At 38.3% G+C, this 24,001-nt stretch overlaps 1 protein-coding gene across 7 annotated transcripts in view; it reads right to left on the reverse strand.

Annotated features, from left to right (window-relative positions):
- The window catches only part of FHOD3 (formin homology 2 domain containing 3), a 717,939-nt gene that overhangs the window by 324,300 nt on the left and 369,638 nt on the right, over positions 1 to 24,001 (reverse strand). The gene's annotated exons all lie outside the window — the stretch shown is intronic.

A 24,001-nucleotide genomic window follows, 5' to 3' on the forward strand; every position in this document is an offset into this window, starting at 1 on the left:
CCTTACATGCTCCTCAAGCTAGGCACCAATTGTAGAAATTGAGGAACCCTATATTTAACTTCCTGTTTAAGTTCCAGCCTATAAGCCATCTAATTTGCACCATACCACTGTCTTCATAAAAGTATAAAGGTACCACTAAACATTCAAAGAGGTGTAGGGAATCCCATTAAAGCCATCCTCATTATAAATAGCTATATCCCATAGTGTGTCAGTCTTTTAATTCTGGTGTATAAACCAGGATCCAAATTCCCATTCGTAAAACTCTCTTTGATGTGGGGAAACAGCTCAGAAATGGAATGGTGACTGTGAATGTTTCTTGTCAATCTTGGGATTCTGGCAGAGGTAAACATACACCTTCTCTGGCTCCCCCTGGGGCTAATACACTAATAAAAAGCACTTTATAAGCATAAAGCATTGTTATCTGAAGATCTCTAGGTAGATGTGAGTATTAACTTCTCAGCCTTCACCATTGAGACAATCTGGAGATCCAGACCATTATATCATCCCTCAAGAGGCAGGTTAGGCTGAATACAAGTTGCAAAATGAAATGAACAGTCCAGTACAGGGAAACACAGTAGAAGCTGAATTGGGACCACTCTTTCAGTTTACAGATGCAGAGATTAGGATCCAGGGGGGAAATTTAACACACCCAGGATACTACAGCAGTCACTGTCTTACGTGATTCTAAGCCTGAGGTTCCTGACTCTCCATATGTTAGTAATTAACCACAAAATTTCAGTTTAGCAGGCAATTCTTAAAACAGGCACTGAAATGGAGGAGTTGTATGAGAAGAAAGGCACAGGAGCAGCTAGGTAGAAGAGTAGATTGAGAGCTGGGCCTAGGGTCAAGAAGACCTGAGTTCAAATGTGACTTTAGACACTTACTGACTGTGGGACCCAGGGAAAGTCACATGATCTCTGTTTATATCAGTTTCCCTAACTGTAAAATGGGGATAATAACACCTACATTCCAGGATTAGGATGAGATGAGATAAAATTTGTAAAGCACTTAACACATAGTAAGCACTTGGCACACAGTAAGTGAAATATAAATGCTAGTGATGATGATGATGATGATGATGATGATGATGATGACGATGATGATAATGATGATGACGATGATGATAATGATGATGACGATATGGTTTATTCTGGTGAGAAGAGAGATGAGGCAAAGAGAAAGAGGAGGAATATAGGGAAAAGGAGAGGGGTGCTTTAGAATCATCTGCACTGGCAGGTGCTTGCCCTGAATACAAATTTTAGTGTGCTTCTGTTTTCATTAATTAGTGCAAAGGAATCAGGAAAAAGAACCATGAGACTTGGTGAATTGCTAAATGCAAATTTCAAGCAAGGGATTTTTCCAATATTTTGAGTCAGTAAGTACCTCTAGGGCAACTAGGTGGTACCATGGTGCATAGAGTACAAGGTCTGGAGTCAAGAAGACTCATCTTCCTGAGTTCAGATCTGGCCTCAGACACTTGCTAGCTGGGTGACCCTGGGCAAGTCATTTAATCCTGTTTGCCTCAGTTTCCTCAACTGTAAAATGACCTGGAGAAGGAAATGGCAAACCCCTTCAGTATCTTTACCAAGAAAAAACCAAATGGGTTCATGGAGAGTTGCACACAACCACAATAACTCAACAACAACAACAAAAGTACTTTTAGAGAAAGAATAGCATCAAGGATTTGGAGCTGGAAACAATTTGAGATGCCATCTCATCCATTTTGAAGAAGGAGAACTTGGGGCCCTGAGAGAGGTCAAATGACCTTCCTAGGATGCCACAGGTAGTACAGGCAGAATAGGGATTCAACTCTGCCTCCTCTGCTCCAGGCCCTATGTTCCCTCCATGCTACCTCAGTGTGGGAATTCTAATCACTGGGCCAAGCTCAGTCACAGTATTATGCTACTAGGGGAGGGAGGAGTGGGAGGATGTGTGATTTCACTAATAGACCTTGCACCTGGATAGCTTCCTCTGCAGTTTTTTAAGCTTCAAGCTTCATTCTTGCCCCCACTTTAAGCCCTCTTCTACCTGGCTTTGGGATTAATAGTTCAATTCAAAAAATAGTCAACAACTATACAAAAATATTCTAAGTCATTAATAATCAGAGAAATGAAATCCTAAGGTTTCCTCTATCTCACAACTCATAAAATTTACAAAGATGGATTTTTTTAAAAAAGGGAAAAAGTAAGTTGTTGGACAAGCTGTGGGAAAACAAGCAGACAAATTTCCTACTAGTGGTAGAGTAGTGAATTGGTCCAATCATTCTGGAAAACAATTTGGAATGAACACTGCTAAGCTGTTCATACCTTTTGATTCAGCAGTCCCATTACTGAGACTGAACCCAAAGGATTCAAGGACAGAAAGAAAGGTGCCATGTATACCCAAGTATCCATAATAACACTATTTACAGTATTTGTGGGAGGGGAGAGAGGTATGCTGAGGAAGCTCACGGTCAGTAAATGTCAATTCATGGGTTTGATTTTTTGTTGTTACTGCTGTTGTTTTTATCCTTCTTTTGGATTCTGGGTTTCCTAGCCCACGGAGACAGATGAAGTTGCTTTATCTTTGGTGCATAATTTCTGTTTTGCAGAGGTTTGAAGGATGGTGGAGGTCAGATGCCTAGTCCATCATCTTGTTGCTTATGTGACTTAGAACACCCCCAAAAATAAGAATTCATAGAAACACGGGAAAACTTAGGTAAGGCAGCTTATTGCTGGCCACATAAACATCTTAAAGACAGGAATACCACTATGCAAAAATAAGGCAATGACTTTGTCCCTGGACTTGCTTTTGTCCCTTTTTCTTTTCCTCTTCTTATTCCTTTGCATCAGAGACAAAAAGAGTATTGGGCTTGAGAAAATAGGGGTTTTTGAAGATCTTCTACACTGATGCTGATTGGATACAATTTAGCAAGTCGAAATTAAGCAAGTTGCCGAAAGGGATTTCTAACTTTAAGTCAGATTGAGGCCTCTCACTGACCAAGGCACTGACCTTGGTGACCAAGGAATCTAAAGTTAAAAAAGTAACTCTGAAGACACTAGTTAGCTAGTATAGCAAGGTCTGTGTACCTAGCTCACCCTTGGGGAAAGGAGCTGTCTTCTACAAAGAAAAGTCACAGATTTAAGAAACAAAATGAGCTCTCTTATAAGAGAAAAGCTCTTCAGGATTTTGCCTCTACTCTGATAAGGGTATATAAGAGGTTTGATTATCTAAAAGAGCTCTGCTGTAAGCTAAATGAACCATGGCAAAGTCTATTCCTTCTCCTATATGGAAAAGATCACATCTTAGCTGAGGGCTCTCAGTAAAGTAGCACTCTGGAAGCAGAAATAAATGTTCCAACCTGAAGCCACCTGAGTCTAACAGCAAGTAATGACTGGCAGAGACGATATTGCATGCACATATACTCAGATGAGATTATATTTCCACAATGTGCAGCAGAAACTGCATACTATGCAAGACCAGAAAGGGCAGGTCCAAAAAGCAGAAGCACTAAAAAGTCCCCCCAAAGACATCAGTGACCCTGCAGTGCTCTCATGGTGAATTCCTCCTCTCCATCTGTGCTTTGGCTGCACATATTCCTTATATGTGTCCCTTCTCTCCACTAAGAGTATGTGCATTGGTGGGAAAGTACACCCCAGTTTTAAGAAGACAGATTGCTGCTCTTCTTACCATATTTCATTAAATGTCTTTTCTTTGAATATTTTCTGACTATCAAAAGTAAACACATTCATGGGAGCTTGTGAGCCATGGTTTTGTGTGGATATGGCACCACGTGGTACTTTAAACTTTGTAGTCTTGTCCAGGGGATCTATACTTGAAATGAAGGGGAGGAGCCCTCTAGGCATTACATTTATATGAACATACACAGAAAAATGTAGGGCCATGAGAACAATATGTATGTCTACAGTATAAATAAAAACAATACAAAAAGACAACAGAATTCAGGCTAAATACAAAAGCAATGCTGGACCTAGATGTAAGTTAAAACATAGACCCTGCCTATCTGTTAAGAAATCTGTAAGCTATAAAAGTAGAAAATTACTCATATTGTCAGCCACTCCAAAAAAAATGACTTTAACTTCTTATAAGAAGATCCTATGGTGGCACATATGAGTTTTTGTTTTGTTTTGTTTTAATAAAAAGTGACACCTTCTCAAAAACAAAACATATTAATGAAAATAAATTTTTAAAGAAAATTTGAACCAAAGACACAGAGCTTCAGTTAAACTATTGCACTGCTATCTCCCTGAACTAGTCTTACACTTTATTTATCTCCAAATTAACTCCTCCCCATTTGAAAAAATTAGGAAAAAAGAAGATTTTTTTTTTACCATATCCCATCCTTTTGATACATAAGCGGCTTTATAATATAAAATTAAACTGCCATGGTAAAATAGTTAATGAAAGATTCAAGAAAAGAGTTTATCATGAAGTTGACCATGTTTAAAAAATCAAAACAAAAAATGAATTCATAATTTATTGGCAGGCAGGATGTGGAACTAAGCGGACCTGGCCATGGAAAATAGCTACTTTGAATTTACTGATTCAGTTACAATTTGGCAAATTAATGTCTCAATATAACATTTTCAAGCCATAATCCCCTCTTTGTAACATGCTGGAAAACATTCCATATGCCTTTTATATTACTTCTATTGTCAATACAGAGATTTCTGAAGAGTTAGTGTGTTGATGGAATATAGCTTTTTAAAATTTTGTAAACATTTTTATTTAAAGTTTTGAGTTTCAAATTCTATCTCCCCTCCCCCACAGCCCCCCTGAGATGGGAAGCAATCGGATATAGGTTATACATGTGCAATTATGTAAAACATTTCCATATTAGTCATTTTGTACAAAAAGACTCAAATACAAGAAAAAAATGAAAGAGGAAGTGAAAAATAGCATGCTTCAGAATGTATTCAATCAACAACAGTTCTTTCTCTGGAGGCAGATAGAATGCTTCATCATTAGTCCTTTGAGATTGTCTTAGATCATTGTATTGCTAAGAATAGCTAACTCATTTACAATTTTTCATCATACAATATTGCTGTTACTGTGTACAGCATTCTCCTGGTTCTGTTCACTTCACTATGCATCAGGTCATGTAAGTCTTTCCAGGTTTTTCTGAAATCATTCTGTTTGTCATTTCTTACGGCACAATAATATCCCATCACAATCATATACCACAGCTTGTTTAGTCATTCCCCAATTGATGGGCATTCCTTTGATTTCCAAGAATATAGCTTTATAACAGAGATGTGTCTGTATCAGCTGCATCCCTACTTTGTGCTACCAAAGTTCAGTTTCATTTCCACACACACACAAAAAAATTAAAGGAAATTACACTGGGCTACAGTATATTGTATCATATAGTAGAACAAAAATAATCAGATATTCTCTTAGCGCTTTCTACATCTATCATAATTTGAATCTAGCTACATCAGATGGGTTTCTTATAGTGAATTTCCTCTGTTTTTTAGTACCCTGTTTGTCTGCCTAATATTTCATACTGACTCCACCCCACACCTGCAGTACTCTGTGTCATCAAGGAATTCACTTTGATCTGTTGGAATTGTACTTGTTAGGGCAAAATAATGAAAACGACTATTATTTAAATGCAACTACACAAAGCCAAAGGCGGCATGAGAAGCACTTCATCCTCAAGGGTTCCTTCTTGTCTCAAGGCTGTCTGAGATCTCCCATGATCTGCCTGTATCACCATGGCCAAAGCAGCCATGTCCCATAGACTCAGCATCTTCTGATGCAGTGGACAGAGCACCAGGTCTAGAGTTAGGAATACCTGAATTCAAATCTGGCCTCAGACACTTATCAGCCGTGTGACCCTGGGCAAGTCACTTAACCTGTTTTGCCTCAGTTTTCCCATCTATAAAGTGGGGATAATAATGGCACCTCCTTCCCTTGGTTGTCGTGGGCATCAAATGAGAACTCTAAAAGCACTAAGCACAGTGCCTGGCACTTAATAAGGACTATAAAAATATTAGCTATTATCATTATTGTTGTTGTTATACATAAAGCCTGCGGGGTTTTTTTGCCACTCCTGCCAACCAATCTTTTTGTAAATCAAGGGGACCAACTGATCTCAGCACATAGCACAGTACCTGGCACATACAAAATACTTAATAAGTACTGATTTGTTGATGGAGAAAATCCCAATCAGCACTTAAATTCTCTAATCTTTTTTGCTACTATAAGTCTTATCTGTTCAGCACCCATGTAGGACTTTGTTTTGCCCCCTCTGGTGTAATGGAATGTCGTGTGATAATCACACTTGTGCCTTATTTCTTTTCCAGACGGTAAGTTTCCTTGGTTCCCATATACTGACAGATCTAGAGGGAATCCTTCAATGTGTGGGGTGGCCCCCTTGTGGAGGATTCCCTGCAGCCCAAGAGCACACAGACAAGAGTCACCTGGGAAGAGAAGGCAGGGGAGTTCTGAATTGTAAGCTGGAAGGGAGCACCCACTTTGATGAAGTCACCGTATTGAAGCCTGTAAAGTCCATGAGGGTGAGGTCTGAGAATTATCTATATCTTGTTCCTCTCAGTATCTACCATGGAACTCTTCACCCAATAAGCACTGGATTGCTTACTGAATAAATGAATGATTCAAACAATAGACTCAAACTCTTAACAGAAACTTCAGACACCTTGAAAATTAAACTAAATCTCCCCAAATTCTCCAAAGAGAGTTTTAGTTTACATTTTCCCATGGGCCTGGGTGTTTGGCTGGGCTCAAAATGTTCATAACCCAAATAAAGTTGATGAGTGTAAAAATCTGATATCTTTCTTATCTCGAGCACATAACCTTGCTTCCTGCTCTGTACTTTTCTCCCTCAAATTCTGGGTGTGTTCTTTCTGGTAAGGGCCGGGACTCAGCACTTTCAAGGTCTAGAAGGACTCCTCACTTTGGGAGTCTGGGAAGCAGGCAACTGAGAAGTTTTCTGTATGGATAGAGGGCAAGAATATGGTACCAACTAAGATGAAGAACAGGGCAAACTAGTGGTCAAGGAGACATAAGTCCAGAAGTTGGAAGCCATATCTGAAATCCTAAGTGCCAAGGAGGTCTTGATTCTCAAAGCTAAGCACCCTGGTTCCCTCAGCCATTCCTTATATTGTGCTTTCAAGACCCTTTCCTTTCCTGGTCATTTTCTTCTGAATATGCTTTTAGCAGAAGATGACTCAGTAGTTTACCAATCACTGCATCCTTCCATTTTTTTCCACTTAAAGAGACTGCATGGCCTAGTGGGTATGGAGCTGGCTTCTGAGTCTGAAAGATCTGAATTCAAGTTCTGCCTTGGACACATACTGGCTCTATGACCCTGAGAAGGTATCAACCTACATCAACTTTCTTCACAAATTATTCAAAAATCTAGTATTTCACAATTTAAAAGCTTTTTTAATATGCTGACACACTAACAAAGAAGGAAAATATTTTAAAGTGTACTTTTGGTCATAACAACAATAATAAAATAATCATAATCCCTTATATTTGTATTTTTGTCTTCAGTCATTATCAGTAACGTCCAATTCTTCCTGACCCTATTTGGAGTTTTCTTGGCAAAGACACTGGAGTGTCTTGCCATTTCCTTCTCCAGCTCATTTTACAGATGAGGAAACCAAGGCAAACAGGGTTCAGTGACTTGCCCAGGGTCACCCAATTCTGGGGCCAGATCTGAGGCCCAAGCTCTATCCACTGTGCCACCTAGCTGTCCTTATATCTGTATAGCACTTAATAATTTTCAAATTTTTTTTGCTATAGAGTATCTCATTTGATTTTGACCTGTGAGCTGTGCAGGGCTGGGATTAGCATTCCCATTTCACTCACAAAGAAACTAATACTAAGTGAAGTGTCCAAGGTCATACAGCTAGTGAGAACAAAAACAGAATTCAAACCCAAATCTGCCTGCCTTTCAAGTATAGCATGCTACCTCCTCTTCTTCTCTCTCATCAGCCACCACCATCCCATTAGAATATGAGATAGATAAGGATTCTTAACCTAGGGTCTGTGAACTTTTCCTATTTTGATAGATTTGGTTTCTTTTATAATCCTAATGTATTTAATCCATTTAAAAACATTATTATAAAAAAGGATCCATGGGTTACTAGACTCCCAAAGGGGTCCAGGGCACAAAAGGGTTCAAATTCCTTTGTAACTCCTAGTGTTCCAGGCAAATTCTTTAAGCTATAAATTGAAGACCAGGTACCTATTTGCCTTGATAGAAGTCAATGAAATAACAGGAGTAGTACTCAAAAATGCTGCTACATCGCTCAAGAGTTATTATGATTATTAAGGGCTTTTTCCCCCTTTCTTTTTATCGCTTGGGAAGAGCCTGGCACATTGTAGGCACTTAACAAATGACTGTTGACTTTTTTGCTTAATTTCAGCAGATGATAATGATTATAATACAGATTTGAATAAAGAAACAATGTGATTATTTCCCATAAGCCTTCAAGGTGAGCACCAGAATGTAACACCACATAAATAAAACTCCATTATGAAATTACAAATGCTCTTTGGCAACACTCATATTTTCATGTGAAGAAATTTCCCCAAGGCAGGCAAAGGAGGAGACAGACATTTTAAATCAGCAAACAGAACAACTTTGTTTTTTTTTTTTAATCTATCACCATGGTGGGGGAAGGAGGGAAAACAGATAATTACTAAGACTTTGAGTGCCACAGAAAAGATTTCTTCGGTCCTACACCCCTAGACTTCTGGTTAATTTCCACAAATGTCTTTCAGTGGCTTCACCGCTAAGAAAAGCAAACTGACAGTTAAGAGAAAGCAGTACATGCTACTCACTAATTAGTACTAGATATGCAACACATACAAGCTGGTGTAGCAGTGAGGAGCTTTGTAGAGCAAGGCTAAATAGAAGTCAGACTATAGACAAGACAGGAAAATTCCTTTATAGTATCCAAAAGTCTTGTAAATAAAAGGCAAACAACAGTAACTCCGAACAAGTAACAGGTACTTCCCATTTTATGAAAGTTCCTTACAAATGCCCACCATAGCTTGGGGTCCATCTCCAATTTGGTTCAAGAAAAAGAATTCCTCTTCCTTATTCCCCCTCCTCTCCCCGACCACTTATTTCTTCCACACTAGAGCTGCTTCCCAGAGATCCCCCCATGCCTCCCCCCATTCTCTTTCCTTCCCATTCACATCATTCTTTCCCCCCTCTTTTTCTTCCATTGCTAGAGCCAATGACCATAACTAGTAGCATCCTTTCAAAAGCCCTAACCTGATGAACTCTCAACTTTTGCTTGCTTTGACCTCCAAAATCCAATTATTCCTCCTTAACTTCCCAACCTCCAAGGTGATTCTAGATCTTTAAGGCTGCCTCTGACTATAGTAAACTCCGGATTCCCCCAGGCTCTGCCTCAATTTGATTGCTCTTAGCTCTCTCTCTTCACCTCAGCCTTCTGGAACTCTTCATTCCTTTCAAGGCCCGATTCAAAAGCCAACCCCCAACAAGAGACTTTTCTAGATTCCACTGGTTGTCAGAGGCTCTCCACACTGCTCCCCTCAAATATCCATATGTTTTTCAAATATAATTTGAACTTATTTATTTGTATACACATTTGTATTTGTACACATATTTCCCCCTAAATAGAAGTAAGCTATTCGAAGGCAGGAATTGTTTTGTTTTAATCTCTGTATCCCCAGCACCTGTATGAATGCCTGGAAAATACTGGGCTCTTATCTAATGCTTGTTGAATCAAATTGAATATAGCATCAACTTTTATTGAACCCTAACATCCAATTTTCACTTGCCCTGAACTGGCTCCTTAATGGAAAGGTCCAATCCCACTATAGACCACATTCCACTATTATTCATAACATTCCTTAAAGCTTTCTCTAGAATGTGTGTCTTATTTAAATATTGCATGCTTTGGTGTTTTTCCTCAGCTATTTTAGTAAGGGCCTGCACTTTTGGGGGGGGGTGGGAGAATGTCATGTGTGAGAAAATATCCTGTATTCATTTTATTTGTACATAGCTGATAGAATGTTGTCTCCCCCAGTAGACTGTGAGTTCCTTGAGAGCAAGGACTGTTTCTGCTCTTTCTTCATATTAGAGTGCTGGGCACACAGTCGGGGCTTAATAAATGTTAGCTGACAAACTGCTTTAGTTATGCTAAAATTTCAGAATTCCTTTTATGTGTACTTAGCCAATTTCCTATTTTCAGTTACTGATAAAATAGAGGGCGGCAGATATAAGAAGATGAGTGGGGATGTTGTTCTGATCAGCAGAGAGCCTAACTTCCTATTCAGTAGGCTTTGGGACTGCCTAAAGCAGCAGTAGCCTTTGGAGCAGCCAATGAGGTCTTGATAAGGGGATCTGAAGAGGTGTGAATTCTGTTAAAATAGCAAGACAGTATCTCTGGCCTGGAGCTGCTGGAACAAGACCAGTCTAGCCAAATGAAAACAAGATCTACTGCACAATTGCTAGGACCGAGATTATCAAAGGAGCCCTTTATGATATTTGACATAGTGGTCATGGGGAAGTGTAATATGCATCGGATTCACAGTCAGGAGACAGGTTCAAATCTCAATTCTGCTACTTCCTACCTTGGTGATCTCAGGAAGGTCACTTAACTTTTGTGGGCTTCAATTTCCTCATCTGGAAAACGACTAGATTAAAATAGATGATCTCTAAGGTTCTTTTCAATTATAAATCCTATTGGCCTAATTTGATTTATTTAATGTATATCATTTGGATTGAATATTTGCCTTAAACTCTTTTAAATATTTTAGAAGTATATATTATATATCTTATTAATACTGATCATAACTAATATTTATATGGCACATTAAAGTTCTATTGCTTCCATTTTTTAACTGATGAAAACTGAGGTCCAGAGAAATTAATTACTTGCCTTGGTCACACAGATTAGTGTTTTCCCACATCTCCTGCCCTCCATTTTGGCAGTAAAATATCTTTGAAAACAAGGAAACATTGTCAATAAATATAGTATTAATTTTAAAATTTTAGTATAAGAGAATAGCACATAAGAAAAATCTCCCTTTTGCTTCTGCTTTGAAAATCAAGGTCATTTATTATTCAAAGAAAATATAATATATTTGTAAAGATAAACAGATTCAACAACAACAATAATAGCTAGCATTTAAATAATATTTACTATACACCAGGCACTGCGCTAAACATTGCACAAATATTATCTCGTTTGAGCTTCATAATAACCTGGGAGGTAGTGATATTATTGTCCCCATGTTACAGTTGGGGAAACTGAGGCAAACAAAAGTTAAATGACCTGCCCAGGGTCACACAGCTAATAAGTGACTGGGGCTGAATTTGAACTTAGATTTTCCTGACTCCAGGCCCAGGACTCTATCCACCCACCTAGCTTTCTTGATCAAACAATTAACAGTTACTAAACACATACATACTCTGTACCAGACACTGTATTAGGGTGACTGCAAACCCTCCACTATGCCCAGCAACATGTGGTATGGGCTTGTTATGAAATATTAGTCTTCCGTTATGCAACCAACATCTTAAAACCATATACAGAGAGGCTTATCATTCCCATGAGGACTTGGTGTTTAAAACCAGCCTGTTCTTTGTAGTTTGTGAAGTTTCTAAAATGAACTTGGAAACCTTACACTACTTAGGATGTTAACTTGTCTCCAACGGTCTAGAGATATCTGAAGGAAGCGGTTTCCAACTCCTGTGTGAATGTCACCAACAGTTACATCTATTTATAAAACATCAAGTTAGCAAGCCAGTGCCTGTTCTTCAGACACCCTCTTTAGAGCAAATGTCCGTGTTTGCTTGGTGTCAGGCTCAGCTTGTGGCTGTCTCATGAAGAATGCCATCTGGTTCATACCTATCAATCACCAGAACAGTTAGAGTCCAAGAGAAGGTGAGATGAATGTTAGATCCACATAGAACACTGAGGCTGGATTTCCTCAAGAGAAGCAGGTAGCAATGTTCATTAGTCTCACTTATTCCAGAATTAGAAGTTTTCTATTACAACAGCTTCCTTAGCACACAGAGCCTTCAGGGAATAAGTTGGAAGACAACTGCCACGGTGTCTTTCGGATGCCCTAGGGGGAAGCCTTAATCTACAAAGAAAACTAATGCTTTGCTCTACAGAGTGCTCTTTGTACTCTATTGGGGGTGATGATGTTTATATAACCTGCCTGGATGGCTTGGGAGGGAAATAATTTGTAAACTTCAAAATGTAATAAAAATGTGAATTAGTATTTACTAGTATTAGGACCATAGGCATTGACCTCAAAAACACTAACAAAATGACATCATTTATGTCTTAGAGGACTAAGAGACTGATTCCATTGAATGATATATTGGCGGCTGTCCAGTTCAGAGATGAAAAGTGATTTTCACAAAACACCCCAAGTGAAAAGTCTGAAGGAGAGGAAGAGGATATTCTTAGAGGCAGAGGTAAGGAGAATGAACATTCCAAGGACATAGCTCAGGCTCTACAGAGGCATAGAGAGGGCAGATGAAATGCTGAGTCTGAGTTAGCAAACCGGTCAGTTTGGCTAGAATGTAAAGTGTATGAAGAGAAGTAATGGGAATGTCTGAAAATGGACGTTGGATCCATACTGTAGGGGGGTTATATTCTAGATGGAGGAATCTATACATACATACCTATATATTCTACACTGAGGAATATATGCATATGTGTGTGTGTGTGTGTATGTGTGTGTGTGTGTGTGTGTGTGTGTATACATTCTACATTGTGGGATGGAGGATGTGTATACTCATACATACACACATACATGTATAAATTACATATGTACACATTTTATCTAAGGATCAATAGAGAGCCAGTGAAGATTTTTGAGCAAGACAGTAGGTCGGTGAGACATGTGCTTATGAAAATTATTTTGGCAACTTTGTGGGGCCTAAGAGAAGGGATATTAAGGAGGCTGTAACCATAGTCCAGATGAAAGGTGATAAGGACCTGAATTTAGAAAATGGCTCTTTGTGGTGAGAGAAGGGAGCAGATACGACAGATGTTGCACAGGTAGATGTTGCAAAAGGAAGAATGTATTTTTAGATCCTCGTTATGTGTTGCCACTGTATAAATGAGTCAGAATGATATTGTGCAGACAAAATGTTCAAGCCATTAAACATTCAACCCATTTGCTGGACTATACTACTCATAGGGATGTAATCACATTTATGAAATTGCTATCCCTGAAACACAGGCAAGCCATGAATTCTACAAATGTTTATCAAGTTATCTGCTCTGTACAAGGCACCATGAGCTATTATGTCCTAGAACTACTATGTTGGTCTTCTTCATTTGTTAGCCATGCTGTTTTTCCTCAGTTTTACGTCTAAGAATCACTTTTTACTATGAATTCAAGCATACTGTTGGCTCAGGGAATTTAATTTACTGAAGATATTTTTACAACAGAGCTAGCCTGAGAATAAGTCAATTGCCTCGTTTTCTATATTTCATTTCAATAAAACATGGGCCTCAAGTTTCCTCATCAGTAAAATGAAGACATTGGACCAGATGACTTCTAAGTTCCCTTTCAGGTCCAAAGATATCCTAAGAAAACTTTAATTTTATCACTTATCCATTCCCCCTCCAAAATGAAAATGTACAGTTAGGTAGGATCTCTGCCCCATCCCCAAACTGCGAAATACAATAAAACCTTTAAAGCACATGTTGTATAATTTTTTTAACGTGGTCCTGGTGGAAACCAAGTTAATAATGCATGACATAAATATGTGTATATGTGTGTGTGTGTGTGTGTGTGTGTGTGTGTGTGTGTGTAAGACCCAGAATCCAGGTTGGACTGAATGTGTTTTGATAAAAAGTTTCATTTTGACATACACTTAACTTAAGCAAACAAAAGCTAGCATTGGAAGGGGTTAGTAACTATATAAGATCTAGAGGGGAGAAGCTCAGCAGTCACATCAAATTTTTAAAATACAATATTTGGGGGCAGCTAGATGGTATAGTGGATAGAGCACCAGCCCTGAAATTAGGAGGACCTAAATTCAAATCCAGCCTCAGACACTTGACACTTACTAGTTGTGTGACTTAAGTCACTTAACCCCAATTGCCTTGCAAAAAATAAATAATTAAAAAATTAAAGTTAAAATACAACATTTGGGAGGAGAGAGTCACAAAGTTTAACACTAGAAGCTTAATTTATATACTAAATATGGTAGCAAGAGGGAAGGTGTTGTATTGGAGTTACACACACACACACACACACACACACACACAGTGAAATATGATTGAAGATGGGCCTTCAGAACCACAACTTGGAACATGAATAGAATTGAATCTTTGTTTTGGCAACTTCAAAGGAGATCTGTACTTTGGCCTCTTGTACAACCAGAGGCTTCTGGCTGGTCCCCACGTGCCATTGGCCTCCACTCAGTGAGCAGGGAACCAATGGACAGCAAGAGCTGCTCATTCAGTAGACTTTCAAGGGAGAGACTTCTGCTCTCCTTCAGGAAGCAGGCAATAGTGAATATTTCATCAGCTGTAGTTAGTACTGTCCTGGGGCCATGGCCTACCAGCATCCTGGAGAGGAAGAGAGGACCAGGCATCCAGAAATCAGACATGCTACTCAGTCCTTCTCATTGCACCTCCTCTTTTGGGGCAAACACAAGATGGAAGATCTCTTCTGGCTTCTCTCTTCCAGGAGCCTCCAAAAGCCGAGTCCAAAAAGAAAATACTTAAATGGTTTCTAGGGTCCTATGCCTCTAAGGCAATGCTCTCTGTGAAGCAACCCAGGAGCTAAGGGTTATAAATGCATGGGTTTACAAAGGTATAGAATCATAGATTCAGAGCTGGAAGGAACTTAGAGTCCACCTACAATAACCCTCTAATTTTACAGATGAAGAGCTGAGACCCAGTAAGGTTCAATATCTTTCCCAAGGTCACAGAGAAAGTAAGTGGTAGAACTAGAATTTGGGCTGACTCCTCTGAATCCAAATATAGCATGCTCCCACCACATCATGCTACCTCCCTATTAATTTGGAAATACTGGAATTTCTTTAATTTCTTCTTACCTCAGACTGCATTCACATAACATTTACAAATCCAATTTGTAAAATTTGAAAAAAAACAATAATGCAGCTTCTAGAAAGATTCTCCAAGGACAGGAGGCAGACACTTAGGACCAGCTGTTCATTGCTCAGTAATTAAAAGATAAGTATTTGTCATGCTTCAGTGTATTCATTTTTTCACAGGATCAGCTTGGCCCAAAGTATCACCTTTCATGGAAATCCAATAAGGCAGAAAAATCTACACTCAAACCAAAGTTTCATTTTTATGCAAGCAAAATGATAATCACAGCTTATATTTCTACAGTATTTTATAGTTATAAAGAACATCACAAATACATATTTGCATATATTATATACATGAATACATACATTTAGACAGTAAATATTGGCTCTAGTCAGAGTACTTGGGTTCAGAGCTCACCTTTAACAAATGATCTGTGTGTTGGAAGAAAGAAGGGAGGGAAGAAGGAAGGAAGGAAGGAAGGAAGGAAGGAAGGAAGGAAGGAAGGAAGGAAGGAAGGAAGGAAGGAAGGAAGAAGGAAGGAAGGAAGGAAGGAAGGAAGGAAGGAAGGAAGGAAGGAAGGAGAAAAAGGGGAGGAAGAGAGGGAGAGCGGAAAGAAGGAAGGGAAGGAAGGGAGGGAGGGAGGAAACATTTATCAACTACCTACTGTGTACCAGGCACTGTGCTAAGCACTTTAAGAATATTATTTCATGTGATCCTTATAATAACCCTGGAAGGCAGGTACTACTTCTTTCCCCACTTGAAAATTGAGGAAACTGAGTCAGGCAGAGGTTAAGTAACTTGTCCAGAGTACGCAGCTAGCAAATGTCTGAGGTAGGATTTGAGCTCAGGTTTTCCTGAGTCCAAGGCCAACATTATGTTTACCTTACCACCTAGCTGCCTAATCTCATTTTCTCCTCACAACAACCCTGGGAAGTAGGTGCTATGATAACCTCCTTTTACAGATGAGAAAACTAAAACTAAAAGAGGTAAAATGATTTGCCCAGAGTCATCCAGCTAGTACATGTCTGAGGCTGGATTTGAACTCATGTCTTCTGGAAGACAACACTGAACCCAACTCCAAGCCAACACCCTATCTATCTACAGTGCTATTTAGCTGACCAAGTCATAACTTCCCCTAGGCCTATATGAAGGATCTATGATCTTATCATCTCCTCACCACAGGCCTGTGAGACAGGTTTAGATGACATTTTTATCGTTACTTCTCAGATGTGAAGCGTCTTGCCCAGGATCACATAGAGAGGAAGTAGAAGTAGCTGATATTGAACCCAGAGCTACTAATCCCACTCTAGCTCCCAAATAGTAACACAAAACCTTCTGGTATCAGCAGGACTGATAACAAGGAAATATATAATTCTCTTTCCTTATTTCTGAATTCCACAACAGTCCTATGTAATTATCAGCAGTGCTAATGTGAAAAGGTATTTTATAACTGAGACTCGATGACTCTGTAAATTGCAATGTGGACATTAAATGAGTAATCCTAGATTAGAAGTCATGTCAGTTTCCGTTCCTGTCTAGATAAACAAGCATTCCATTTAGTCTGCATATAAGGCTATGATACCCTGTGGGTGAATGACAAGACTGGAATTCTGTTTTCTAGATCCAGTGGGAGGGACACGTGGGGACATTTTCCAACCTAAAGAACAATCTGACTGTTCCCTTAGAATGCCACCCAGTAGTGCATTTGCAAGTCCTATAGCCTTAGTTCAAGCAAAAATAAATTGTTCAGTATTTTTGTCTAAGACTACATGTTGTAAATTAAATGTTTTGATTAGCTTAATAACAGGAGTTGACTACAATTCCAAATACCAAAGTATTCTTAGAGTCTTCAGGAGCATGGTTATTTAACAGAAGTATCCAGTGAATCTCATTGGTTCCAAATACATGTTATCTTTTCCCAAAAAATCTAGCTTTACTAAGTGCAGACTATAATTACTGTTGTTTTCAGTCAGTCAAACTCTGTATGTGTATGAGTATTATGTATTTCTTTCAAAGAGATCTCATTTGAAGTGTAAAACCTATACTCGGATCAATAGAATATTTTGGCAATTTAAAAAATGCATTTATATCTTTTGTTATTATTATTATTAAAATACCACTTCTCTTTCTAAATATCTTCCTAGCCATCCCATCACCAGAGGGCCAAACCTTATAACAAAGAATGAAAGCAAGGAGTCAGGAAAGCAGTTCAGCTAAATCTATAAGCCTTACAACCGAGACTGTCAATAGATACAATGGTTCACACCTATAGTCCCCCACCTCTTCAAAGACAGAAGGTAGGTTTGTCAGTGCTTTAATATAATTTCAAAAATTAGAACAAAACTTGAAAAAATAACATCTGAATATAGTGACTAATATCTCCCCTCTGGTTAATATTGTTACAGTATCATAATACTTCATTGCTAATGATGCAGAAGAGGATATGAGATTGGCTTTGTTTCCCTATAGTATTGATTAAGAATATTCATTATGTAGTGGTTAAACAAAATCTCACCATGTTAAAAGTTATGTCAAACTATTATATATAAATATATATGTATATATATGCACACACATGTATACACACACTATATTATAATAAATTATATTATATTAATATTTTATCATTATGTATTATGTTGTAATTATATTTTATTATAATTATATTATAACAAATTATATTTGTAATCCTTGGTTCCCAGAAAGCATTGTCATAGAGAGGTCAGACTCTAAAAATGACAAATAGATACTCTCTCAGAGAGTTCACCAGTTTAGTGACATCTTTTTGAGCTTCACTTCTGGAGACTTCTGAGAAAGAAGCCAGAAGACCATCCATCTTGTATGTACCACACAGGAATAAAGATGACAGAAAGGAATGAGCTGATTTTCCGGATGCCTGCTCCTCTGCTCCCTCCTTCCAGAATGCTGGTAGGCTCTGACTACAGGACAGTGGGATTTGGGACTGATGGGATACTGGCTACCAGCCCCTTACTCCTTCCTGAAGGATGAGGGGAAGAAGATACTAGAGGAATAAAGAAGTTGCCTATCCCTTTAAAATCTGAGTGGGCAATTCTTGCTAGTCAGTGGTCAATCTTATTTGACTCAACTCTAACTCCCTCTTGGGTGAGGGGCGCTATGCAGTACACCCACAGCAGGCAGAAACGTCTGGTTGCACATAGACCCAAGCACACATCCTGAAAGAAGTGGCCACAGCATAGGCTCATCATTATGCATGCTCCACGGGATGGGCTGCAAGCCCCCATCACCCCTACCTCACCACCACCCCTACACACTCATTAATCAAAGTTAACCAGAATCTCTAGCATTGCATTGTGTAATTAGAAACAGAGTGAATCTAAGTGACAAGGAATTAAATGACTGCAGGAAAATTTTCCTCCTTTTCCTAAAATTCAAACCAAAATCCATACCAAGCATTGAGGATGCAAAGTGTCATGAATGACCACTTGTCAAGTATCTTACAATGGAGATTCCTTTTGTATATGGGTTAGTTTACATGGCTGCTGAAGTTCCTCCTAAAAACTGTTCTACACACTTGTAAATTTAATCTGCCCTGTTAACATTTTCCCATCACTTTATTAAGTCTAGAAAATCAACCAAATAATAAATCAAGTTCTGATTTATAGCATTTATCCATTCCAGAGATAAAAATGCTCTCACTGAAAATTTAACAATCAGCTCACAAGCAGGTACCAGCCTGTATAGGTTTGATAAATAACACCCATAACTCCAATTTCAATTACTATGTTCCACATGACATCAGCAGTACTTTTTCTTCAAACTGAATTTCCAAGTGTAAAGTCATTTACAATTTGGATAAATTCCTTCAGGTATTTCCTGGCCTTCTGTATGGCATAAATGATAGGAACTTGCTGAGCTAATTAGTATGGGGCATGAGGACATAGAATCTGCCTCTCATCCTTCAGTGCCCTCACTCCTCACAATTTAGAACTCCTGACACCCTTCAAGGCTTCACTCAGGTATCACCTCACAGGAAAGAAGAAATAAAATGCAATATATCTGTTTATATGAACACACACATAAGTGATTTACTATATCAAAATGGTAGAGTGTCCAAATAGAAAGGGATATTAGAAATAATGTAATCTAACTCCCTCATTTTACAATGAGGAAAAGAGTAAAACAGAAAAATAAGACCAATTAAAATGGCTTGTCAAAGTCACAACTCAGCTACTTCATCATTGGATGACCTTGGGAAAGGCGTTTAACTTTACTGGGCCTCAGTTTGCTCATCAGTAAACTAAAAGGCTCGGATGACCAGTTCTAAATCTGTGATCTTACAATTCTAAAGCTTTTCCTAAGGTCAGAAAGCTGTTTAGCGGCAGTGCCTGAAGTAAACCCCAAGTTTTCCAATTCCCTGTCCAACAGTCCTTTCGCTAGATTATGCTGTACTGCACTAAGATGAGTACAGGGAGGAAACAGAAAAGTAAATAAGATACAACCTCTTTCAATTCAATTCATTTCAGTTCATTATAGCTATGGAATGTATACTATGTGTCTGCAAACCAGTTGGTGTAATAAGATGTATATGTATAATACAAATGAGAATTGCTGTTGGTCAGTCGCGTCTAACTCTCCCTGACTTGTGAGCATGGACACTACTGCCCATCAGATTTTCCAGAGTGGTTTGCTATTTCCTTTTCCGGTGGATTTAAGCAAAGACAAGTTAAATGAGTTGCTCAGGATCACTCAGCTACTAAGTGCCTGGGCCAGATATGAATCCAGGTCTTTCTGACTCCAGGCCTTTCACTCTAGCCACTGAATCATCAAGCTGCCCAGCAAATTAGAATATTAGTATAAAAAAAAAGCTAAGTGCTCCGAGAGTAGAAAAGGCTATTGTGCAATAAATCTGTAACCATTAAGGAGGTGAGGTTCATCATATAGTGAGAAGCAAAAAGTAATACTGGTACACACAGAATGTTGTAAGACTTAGAGAAAGGCCTCCAGTATGTTGGGTAGTCTTTCTGTAGAGGGCTGATGGGAAGGGAGACGCAAAGATTCCAGAGAAACTGAGCATGGGCTAAGATTTGCATAACTGGAAGATACCTATTTCAATGAGATCACAGATCCACTGGGACATAGCTGTGTGTATACATACATACATACATACATTCATTCATGTAAAGAATATGCTATTAATAAAAATGAAGTACTTACTATGTTAGGGCAACTAGGTGATGCCATAGTGCAAAGCACTGGGCCTGGAATCAGCAAAACTCATCTTCCTGAGTTCAAATCTGGCCTCAAACACTTACTAGTTATGTGTTCCTAGGCAAGTCACTTAACTCTGTGTGCCTCAATTTCCTTATTTATAGTAGGAGCTGGAGAAGGAAATGGCAAACCACTCTAGTATCTTTGCCAAGAAAACTCCAAATGGGGTCACAAAGAGCCAGATGTGACTGAAAAAAATGACTCAACTACAACAACAAACTTACTATATGCTGGGCGCTACAGGAACATAAAGGCAAACATGATGCAATCCCTACTTATACTCTAACAGGGGATGGCTCCACACGTGGGAAAGTGATGGCTGGAGAGGACAGCTTGGGTCTGGAAAGTACCAGGGATTGTAAGCAGAGCCACAGGACAGTTGATTATCAAGTCCTTTCCAATGGCTGGACCAATATTAATTTGTTTTTTCTAAGAGAAAAAAGTATAAAGAGTAACAGTGTCTCGTAGCAGCGATGAGGCAATGATGTAGGCCATCATTTCCTAGCTCATGGCTGGATGGCATGAGAAGCATAGTATGGGACTGGCTGGATGAAGTGGTTTAGGAGAATTTGCATTCTCTTGAACATTCATATGTAAACATCAGCATATTAATATGTGAATTCCATAAAATATATGCACTTCTTTTCTAAGCAATTTCAAATGTTTCACTTCAATTACCATAGCCATGAGCTAACGAAATACCGTATTAGATTTATATTAAGTACATGGTTATCATGAAAGCTTTAGAGTAACCACTAGAGTCATCCAAAAATAATAAGACAGATAAATGTTATTTTTACTTGTACTTTCAATGTTCTTCTTAAAGGTCTACTCACGTTTGAAGAAGCTTGGTTACACTATAATTCAAAACCTATTTTTATCTCTCTGCAGATACAACCTTAAACTGAAAGCATACCGAGATTCCTGGAACTAGAAAAGAGCTGACATAGAATCTGAAGTAATAGCTTTAAAATTTTCAGGGTGGGGGAAGGGGAAGGAGAAGAAAGATAAATTCAAAGTGTTCTAAAAACAGATGTGGGAAAATAGTAAAGATTCTACAAATGTTATTTCTTCATAGAACTGTGGGCAAAAGATCCATGTATACTCCTATATACGCCCACAGTTGGACATAAATTCTGACTATACTTTTAGGAATTAGCTTAATATTAAACATTTTTAAAAACCAATCACACCAAAAATTGCCTGGTGGCTGCCTAACTAGTGGAATAATTCAAGGTGGGCATGTGTTTTCCACAATTACAAATATGATTATCTTTCAATGCACTGAGCTGCCGGTTTAAACACAAAGAAACAGATTTATGAAACTCTATTTGGAAGAAACAAGGGTAAATCACAAATTACAAAACAGGAATACTAAGAAAGATCTTAATTTCTCTATGTTAAACCCAAAGACACAAACTGATCATTTAAATTCTTCAGAATCTACTTCACTCGAACATTCATTAAAGGGCAACATAAAAATACAATAATCAAGAAATAAATTGCCTCTAACTACGATCAATTATTTAGACACAAGTCAATTAATTTCAGAGTACAGCACCTACACCAATCTATTCTGTAACCTAAGTATACCTCAGTTGGGTGTGTTCATATTTACTGTCAAATTGATGTGCTGGGGAGGCCTCCTATTTCCAGGCATTGGAAATTCTTTGAAACCCAAAATATAATAATGTAATGATTAGACTTAAGGTAGAAATGTTGAATCACCAATTTTTTAGAAAGAATAGATTACACTAGTGATCGTATACCCAATACACATCAAATGCATCCTCAGTAATGTTATTTCTTCATAGAACTGCTCCCCCTAAATAACTTGCAACTTATTGCTTATATTTATTCTGTTCAATGCTAATTATTTTAGAAAAGGCAGTGTGGTATATTGGATAAAGAAATGATCTCACAGCCAGGATGACCTGGGGTCAATCCTGCCTCTAACATATCCTGGCTGTCTGACGCCGAGCAAGACATTTCACCTTTCATTCAACAGTTTCGGTACAATTGGCAACTCTCCAAGACTCTACGTGGTAAAAAAAGATGCCACCCTGAATCAGGAGGGGCTTTCCTACCATGGGAGTTCCTCTATACGAGTAAAATCAATCATTTTAGACTGTTTAGATCGTTTAGAATTTTGATTATGTCATGGCATTTAGTTACTCTGTCCAGCTTTTGATAAGTATGCCTTCTATGTTTTCATACAATTTGACAAAATGTTGACCAGTGCAATTCTCTCTACTGACAAGAATATCTAAAATTCAGATTCTAGTTTAAAATAGAATTGAAAATTTCCTTCTCCCTAGTTCAACTTACTCAAAACTCATCTAACAGAAGGGAAAAAGAGATGTCAATGGTTAAAGGATACAATCAATTTGTAAAACCGTTAATAAGTATTCATTAAATGCTCACTATGTTCCAGGCACGTGATAAGCACTGGGGACAAAAAGAAAAAAAAGCAGGGTCTCCCTTGGCCTCTTTGATTACCAAGAGAAACCACTAACCATCAATTTATTGATTGCTCCCTAGCCTAATTAATAAATTGATTAATTACCCATAAACTCTGTCTCTTAGGGGTTTTTGTCTCAGTGTACCTGTATATATACACACACACAAACATATATGTATGTATATATACATGTGTGTGTATATATGTGTAGATACACATATGTTGCCTCCCCCATTAGAATGTAAACTCTTTTAGGACATGAATTATTTCTGCCCTCCGTGAGGTCCATGTGCTTCAGAGACTGACTGACCTTGACAGGAGTTGGGTCTTTACAGAAAATAGGAGGAAAAACAGTGAATCACAATTAATAATTAGTTATTAATATATTACTATAATACTAATTTCTCTCAATACGTATACACAGATCCATGTGTATATGTGTGTTACATAACTAAAGGACATCCAGTTAAGGGCAACCTACTACTTCCAGTGACAATCCATTTTGTTTTTGGAAAAATGTTATGAAGTTTTTCATTAAATCATGCCTAAATTTTCTTCGACCCATTGCTCCTTATTCTGCCTTTTGGGGCCAAACAAAATGAGCTTAATGCCTATTTCATGTGATAGCCCTTCAGATAACCAAGGGTGGCTAGCATCCCCCCACTCCACCTTATCTCAAGTTTATTTTTCTTGATTAATAAATGGTAGAGCTTATCAACAAAGCATAACCTTTAAAAACTTTCTATTGAGATTCCACCATCAGCATGGCAAAAGACTAGAACTTAAAAAAAAAAGTGGGGGGAAGACAGATTCCCAGACCTTTTGGAATTGCTATCCTAAGACAGAACAAAGAAGAAGAACAACTAGAGATGGGTTACAAAATGCATGCATGACATTAAATGTGTTTATACAAAGCTAAGAAAACACTAATGTTTACTTTTTCAAAAGTTTTCTATTTTTCCTTTGTGTTTTTCTTTTCTTTGACATAGGTTTCTGGGCAAGGCAGTGTGAGGAAAGGAGAGAAGGAAGAAGGAGTCCAGATAGTTGGGTAAGAGGATAATGACAATGCAGAGAAGATAATAATGGCTGTGGGAAAAGGACATGCCAGGAACTATGTGAGGACAATTCAGTTCTGACTGCCTTATAATTCTAGTCAACTTGATCTTTAATCACATATTACATGGATTTATTCCTTAGCCAAGACCCAACAACATGAAGAGTTGAAATTTTCCTTATCAAAACA

Source organism: Phascolarctos cinereus, unplaced genomic scaffold (assembly GCF_003287225.1).
Source record: "Phascolarctos cinereus isolate Bilbo 61053 unplaced genomic scaffold, phaCin_HiC Scaffold_4;HRSCAF=312, whole genome shotgun sequence".
NCBI lineage: Eukaryota > Metazoa > Chordata > Mammalia > Diprotodontia > Phascolarctidae > Phascolarctos > Phascolarctos cinereus.